This window comes from Salvelinus sp. IW2-2015, unplaced genomic scaffold, assembly GCF_002910315.2.
Source record: "Salvelinus sp. IW2-2015 unplaced genomic scaffold, ASM291031v2 Un_scaffold2714, whole genome shotgun sequence".
NCBI lineage: Eukaryota > Metazoa > Chordata > Actinopteri > Salmoniformes > Salmonidae > Salvelinus > Salvelinus sp. IW2-2015.
In genome coordinates this window covers 18090-25473 of record NW_019944019.1, presented here as the reverse complement: position 1 = coordinate 25473, position 7384 = coordinate 18090, and the positions used below count along the sequence as shown (strand labels likewise).

The 7384-nt window shown below is 41.3% G+C and overlaps 1 long non-coding RNA gene across 1 annotated transcript; it reads right to left on the bottom strand.

The window, feature by feature from the left end:
* Position 1: 1 nt before the first annotated feature.
* Positions 2-3520, bottom strand: LOC112074607 (uncharacterized). Its single transcript, XR_002894786.2, has 5 exons — positions 3440-3520; positions 3111-3137; positions 791-840; positions 617-649; positions 2-501 (listed from the first exon to the last, which is right to left on the bottom strand). It is a non-coding gene; the product is annotated as an uncharacterized lncRNA (long non-coding RNA).
* Positions 3521-7384: the final 3864 nt, after the last annotated feature.

The window sequence follows — 7384 nt, the reverse complement described above, 5'->3', positions numbered from 1 at the left end:
TCCTATAGGAGGAGGCTGTCTCATCATTGTCTGTGATCAGGCCTACCACTGTTGTGTCGTTTGCAACCTAATGATGGTGTTGGAGTGTGCATGGCCACGCAGTCATGGGTGAACAGGGAGTACAGGAGGGGACTAAGTACGCATCCCTGAGGGGCCCAGTGTTGAGGATCAGCATGGCAGATGTGTGTTGCCTACTCTGCCACCTGGGGGCGGCCCGTCAGGAAGTCCAGTTGCAGAGGGAGGTGTTTAGTCCAGCGTCCTTAACTTAGTGATAAGCTTTGTGGGCAATTTGTGTTGAACGCTGAGCTGTAGTCATGGTCTCTGACCATTGACGTTTATCATTTAGAATCAGTCAGTTGGAAATATGGTTGGAGTTCACTGTAACTGCCAGGTAAACTATCCGCTTAAGTTTCATACACACCGCCATTCTCCTGCCCCTTTCCAGGTTTGTCTGCTCCTCTTCCCCTGTTTTGTGGTTGACCGTTAGCGGAACCGTAATCTCTGCAGAATCACAACAGAAGGAAGACATCAACTACAGCCTCTCTCCTACTGCATCAAATGCTATTTAAGAATTTACCTCTGCTTTATACAGTCTTAAATTAACTGGATAACTTGCCTTGTTCTGGCTGGACTACATCACTGCCTTTAGCTGAGGAGAAGAGAAGAAAGAAAAGTTGAGCTTAGCATTCTGATACACAGACCATATTAGCATTGGTTGTGTTCACTTCTGGATGACAATGAAAAGGATGCTAAGTGGCAGAATTCCAGGTGAATGCCACTGTCTTCTTACTCTCAGGCGTTGAATCATATTTAGACTGTTGGATCCACTGGCTTCAGCTGCTGAGAACAGAAGGACAAACTTTCTCTAATCAGATCATTTTGAAGAAAAACTCCTATACTTATACACCCTATACTTGAATGCATTCAGTTGTACAACTGACTAGTTATCCCCCTTTCCCAATACACAGTGTGTTGTATTTACTTTTAAGAATCTGTCAATTACAATCAGTGTTTCCCCTAGGATTGGTCATTCAACATTGGTTTACAGCAAACAGAGTAGAAGAGGTTCCTTGAATTTACATGTACGGTTGAAGTCGGAAGTTTACATACACTTATGTTGGAGTCATTAAAACTGTTTTTCAACCACTCAAAATTTATTGTTAACAAACTATAGTTTAGACAAGTCGGTTAGGAGATCTACTTTGTTTATGACAAGTCATTTTTCCAACAATTGTTTACAGACAGATTATTTACTGTATCACAATTCCAGTGGGTCAGAAGTTACATACACTGTTGACTGGCCTTTAGAGCTTGGAAAATTCCAGAAAATTATGTCATGGCCTTAGAAGCCTTCTGTATTCTGACATAATTTGAGTCAATTGGAGGTGTACATGTGGATGTATTTCAAGGCCTACTTCAAACTCAGTGCCTCTTTGCTTGACATCATGAGAAAATCAAAAGAAATCAGCCAAGACCTCAGAAAAAATTATAGACCTCCACAACTGGTTCCTCCTTGGGAGCAATTTCCAAATGCCTGAAGGTACCACGTTCATCTGTACAAACAATAGTACGCAAGTATAAACACCATAGAACCACGCAGCCATCATACCGCTCAGGAAGGAGACGCGTTCTCTCTCCTAGAGATGAACTACTTGGTGCAAAAGTGCAAAGCAATCCCAGAACAACAGCAAAGGACCTTGTGAAGATGCTGGAGGAAACAGGTACAAAAGTATCTATATCCACAGTAAAACAGTCCTATATCACATAACCTGAAAGGGCGCTCACCAAGGAAGAAGTCACTTCGCCGAAACCGCCATAAAAAGCCAGACTACGGTTTGCAACTGCACACTAAGATCGTACCTTTTGGAGAAACGTCCTCTGGTCTGATGAAACAAAAATAGAACTGTTTGCCATAGTTATGTCTGGAGGAAAAAGGGGAGGCTTGGAAGCCGAAGAACGGGGTGCAGCATGTTGTGGGGGTGCTTTGCTGCAGGAGGGACTGGTGCACTTCACAAAACAGATGGCATCATGAGGGAGGAAAATTATGTGGATATATTGAAGCAACATCAAGACATCATCAGGAAGTTAAAGCTTGATCGCAAATGGGTCTTCCAAATGGACAATGACCCCAAGCATACTTCCAAAGTTGTGGTAAAATGGCTCTCAAGGACAACAAAGTCAAGGTATTGGAGTGGCCATCACAAAGCCCTGACCCCAATTCTATAGAAAATTTGTGGGCAGAACTGACAAGTGTGTGCGTGCAAGGAGGCCTATAAACCTGACTCAGTTACACCAGCTCTGTCAAGAGGAATGGGCCAACATTCACCCAACTTATTGTGGGAAGCTTGTGAAAGGCTACCCGAAACATTTGACCCAAGTTAAACAATTTAAAGGCAATGCTACCAAATACTAATTGAGTGCATGTAAACTTCTGACCCACTGGGAATGCGATGAAAGAAATAAAGCTGAAATAAATATATCTCTACTATTATTCTGACATTTCACATTCTTAATATACAGTGGTGATCGTAACTGACCTAAGACAGGGAATTTTTACTAGGATTAAGTGTCAGGAATGTTGAAAAACTGAGTGTAAATGTATTTGGCTAAGTTGATGTAAACTTCCGACTTCAACTGTATTTTCCCTTTAAGTTTGCATAAGGTTATGAGATTACTACTGTGCACTCACACACCTTTCTATTTATTTCTTCATTCTTCTTCTTAATTTGGGGGGGGGTATCTGTACTTATTATTTATATATTGACAACTTTTACTTCACTACATTCTAAAGAAATAATCTACTTTTTACTCCAACATTTTCCATGACACCTACAAGTACTTTTACATTTAGAATGCTCAGGCATGACAGCAATATGGTCCAATCCACGCACCTATTCAATATAATGCATTGTCATCCCTACTGCCTCTGATCTGGTGGATTCACTAAACACAAATACTGCAGTTGTAAAATATTGCTTGAGTGTTGGAGTGTGCATACATTAATACATTATTAAGACCCTTTCAATGAAATGAAATGCACATGTGTCTAACATTTTGTGAAGCAGTGAGTATGAAGAGTTGGACCAGAAAGAGCCAGAGAATCACCCTACCTTTAATTTTCTTCCACACCAACCAAACTGAGGAGTAAATATACAAATATTTTACAACTTCTTAAAGTACAAGTCTGCATTAACCATACTATCAGCTGTTGAGTATGACTTCACCACATTTACATGCTTAAGCTGCAATAAGAACAACATTTTCTGAGAGCACCAATAAAACAACCTGCATACAGTACCTCTGAACTACTGTAAATACAGGTAGAACAGTATCCCCATCAGGGGTATAGCTCATGTTGTTGCTGCTGTTATGTCAATCTGTGCTTCAGAACATATGTACATGTACAGTGCTCTTTACTATAGAGATGTGCTGTTCTTACCTGTTATGACGATGGCAACAAGCGCTACAATAGTAACGACAACACCACAACAACCCCACCATCAATTTCAGAAGGCTCTGAAATGAAAAAAACATTTTGTATTGTACTTTGACAGGAGTTTCAGGTATTCAACATAGACATTTTGAATGCTGCACTACAACACTAGCAGTGTTACTGACATATCAATACATAAGACTGTAACACACTTATGAGTGTCCACTCACCTGAGCCAAACACTCTCCAACTGGCTCACTGACTTCCCTTCCCCACGAACATCATTCTTCAGCTTGCAGATGTACTTGTAACTGTTGTTGATTTGCCAGTGTCGCTCTTAGAGACAATCAGCTGTTTTCCTATGACCTCCCACGCCCCTCTCCCACTTTCCAGCTGTAGGTGATGGGTTCAGCATCAGTGGTGTCACTCTCACAGGTCAGAGTGCAGGAGGTTTTGTTGGTGTTACAGGAAGAAGTGATTGTGGGTTTGGTGACTGCCTCTGAAATAGAGGAAAGAAACAGGAATAATTTGGAAAATGTTTGTGAGGCACTACATAACCTGCTGTTTCTACATGACCACCACACACATACACAGACACAGACACACATAGAAACACTTACTGATAACAGATAGTTTATATGTCTTGTCAAGCTGTTTGCTGTTAAACTCCACAGAATAAACGCTCACTGTCTGTTTTTCATCAATCCACTGATTGCTTCAGCTCTCCAGTATCTGTCCAGGGTTGTACGCTTTTTGAAGCACCGTAGATGTCCAGACACCAAAATCTTGTCCCACTCTGCCACCTTGTTCTTCCCATGTTTCCATAGATGCTGGTGATGGAGTGTGGGCACTGTGGACTTGTCTGGTTTCAACACGACTCACCTCCCACTTTAGTAAAGATCCTCTGGAAAAGCAGACATTTCATACATGTATCAGAGTATCAATGTATCCAGGGTCATACATTATGGTTTAGGGTAAAATATGTAGTCCTAACCCTATTGGCATTGAACTGACATTATTATCAACCTTTACTGTTTAGTCTAGAATTCTGCTTGCTGGGTGTATCTGGTCTATGTAGTCTGACCATTTTTACCAGATTGTCCCCCTCACTAACACCACTGGAGTAGAAATTTATCTAGACTACACACAGATTAAATCTTTGGGTAACCCTGCCTCTGAGGCTGTCCACTATTATACAAAGGGTGGGTCCATCTGAATGCTGATTGGTTAAAAGCACTTCCAGACGGTGTCTATTGCACAAGTTACCATCGGCTAAATCTATGATATTAAATGCCTATTTACTCTGTTCCATCTGACTGCGCACTGTCTCTCATCCCAGGCAGGGAAGATATACACTTGATCCCCACTATAAAAAGCATCTAGACATTATCTCAGATTTGTATTTAAACCTACTGTCCATCTCTCTGACATTGCAACATTGTTTCAATATTCAAATGTGATCTCCAACTGTACCATAGTAAGTGAACGTGTAGGGTCGGGACGAGAGAGAGAGGCAGGCAGTGTTTCTCAGACAGTCAAATCATGAATCAGCTGGCATCATTTTTATGAATATATACAAAGAAATGTACATTTAAAAAAAGGTATAACGAAACAAGTGAGGCTAGTTTGCAGTCTTTCCAGCTTCAGTTTGAAGTATTGGTGTGAGCTGTGTTGTTGGCTAGCTCTTTTGAACAACAGTGTCCTAACAAGAGAGTACATTTTCTATGCCAGGCAAAAATCGTGCCTCATTACATCATTGTTATGGATATATCCAATAAATGTCACTAGAAACAGCTTAAACAAATGCAGCTACTGTTTTTTTCTGTCTGCACTGTTTGACGTGACTAAGTTAGCCGTAGTTGGCTAGCTAGCAAGCAAAGAATAAGAACGTTGCCAGCCAGTGTGGTATGGAACATTTAGAACGATGTATGTCCAGAGCTACAGAACGAAAAGATTGAGTGACTGGTCGCGTCTCTGCAACCGAACAAATAGAGACGAATGACCAGCCGGCTTGGGTAGACACCCTAGATTTGTTCTGCCTATATCTTTGGAAGTGGTGAAATAGTAATTAAGAAATCAATCAAAATAAAAGTCAACTGAAAATATGTCAATCATATATTGAATTCTTGGTAACCTGTTGTATTAAGTGATAATGCCCTCGAAAGCATGTGTTGAAGGATTTTATAGGAGGTCAGAGACCTGGCCATGTGGTGCCAGGAAAACAACCTCTCCCTCAATGAGAGCAAGACCGGTTGCATCACCGCCTGGTATGGCAACTGCTTGGCATCCGATCGTAAGGCGCTACAGAGGGTAGTGCGTACGGCCTAGTACATCACTGAGGCCAAGCTTCCTGCCATCCAGGACCTATATACTAGGCCGTGTCAGAGGAAGGCCCCAAAAATTGTCAGACTCCAGTCGCCCAAGTCATAGACTGTTCTGTCTGTTACCACACGGCAAGCAGTACCGGTGCGCCAAGTCTAGGACCAAAAGGCTCCCTAACAGCTTCTACCACCAAACCATAAGACTGCTGAACAATTAATCAAATGRYCACCCAGATTATTTACATTGCCCCCGCCTTTGTTTTTACACTGCTGCTACTCGCTGTTTATTATCTATGCATAGTCACTTTACAAATTACCTCGACTAGCCTGTACCCCCGCACATCGACTCGGTACCGGTACCCCCTGTATATAGCCCGGTACCCCCTGTATATAGCCGTGTTATTGTTATGTAATTTTCTTCTTTTTTCTTTTATTTATTTAGTAAATATTTTCTTAACTATTTTTTGAACTGCATTGTTGGATAAGGGCTTGTAAGTAAGCATTTCACGGTAAGGTCTGTTGTATTCTGCAGATGTGACATAAAATTTGATTTGAAATACATTATACTGTTTATAAGTATAGAGGGTTCATCTAGAACTGGGGTGTCAAACTCATTCCATGAAGGGCTTAGTGTCTTTTTTTCTTTCAATTAAGACTTAGACAACCAGGTGAAAGGAGTTATTTACTAATTAGTGACCTTAATTCAGCAATCAAGTACAAGGGAGGGGAGATAACCTGCAGACACTCAGCCCGCCATGGAATGAGTTTGACAMGTGATTTAGAGGGTTACTAGAAATTATCTAATTAGCAGCTGAAGCCAGTGGATCAAACAGTCCTAAAGATGAGCTGAAGCCTGAGGTAAGACAGTGGCATTCCACCATGTACTATGTTGTTGTTTACCTTGAGGATTGTTAGAGCAAGTTTGTGGTCAATAGACCAACTATGAAATCCCTGTACTGTTTGAGGGTGTGAAGGGAGAGCAGGGATGTGTGTGTGCTTGCCTGCATGTATGATTAAGTCCAACTCTTCTGTTGAGTGTTTTCTTGCCAGATGCCACTCCGTTGAAGTAAAGACCACCAGTAAAGAATCCAGTATTTTAGGATGGTAATTATGAGTCTGAGAGACACCAACCMCTACATTTATTAAGAAAGCATTAGGAAGTGCTCACATTGTTAGTGATGATCAACATGTGGTATTTTTYGTTTTAATTTGGATCCAATGAAAGAAACAATGAAGTCTGATTGGTGCTGGTATTCTTAAAGGAAAGGAAGAACACCTGTTGTTGCATTTATAACATAAGACCAAGAGTTTTTCCAGACCATGTGACCTGACCAGGAAAAACTCCTGGCCCTAGTCATGTTTTTGTCTCATGAGCGCTTTCCTCTGTTGCTTCTCCTTCCAGCTGGTGGTCTTCCTGGTTGGTAACCTGAGAACAAGAAAAATGGGGCACGTGTGTGTAATGATCATGCTTCTTGAAATGCCACACCTGTAATGTGGAAGAATTATCTTGGCCAAGGAGAAATGTTTACTAACAGGGATGTACACAACATTTGTCCGGAATAAGGTTTTTGTGAGTATGRAACATTTCTGGGATCTTTTATTTCAGCTMATGAAACATGGGACCAACACT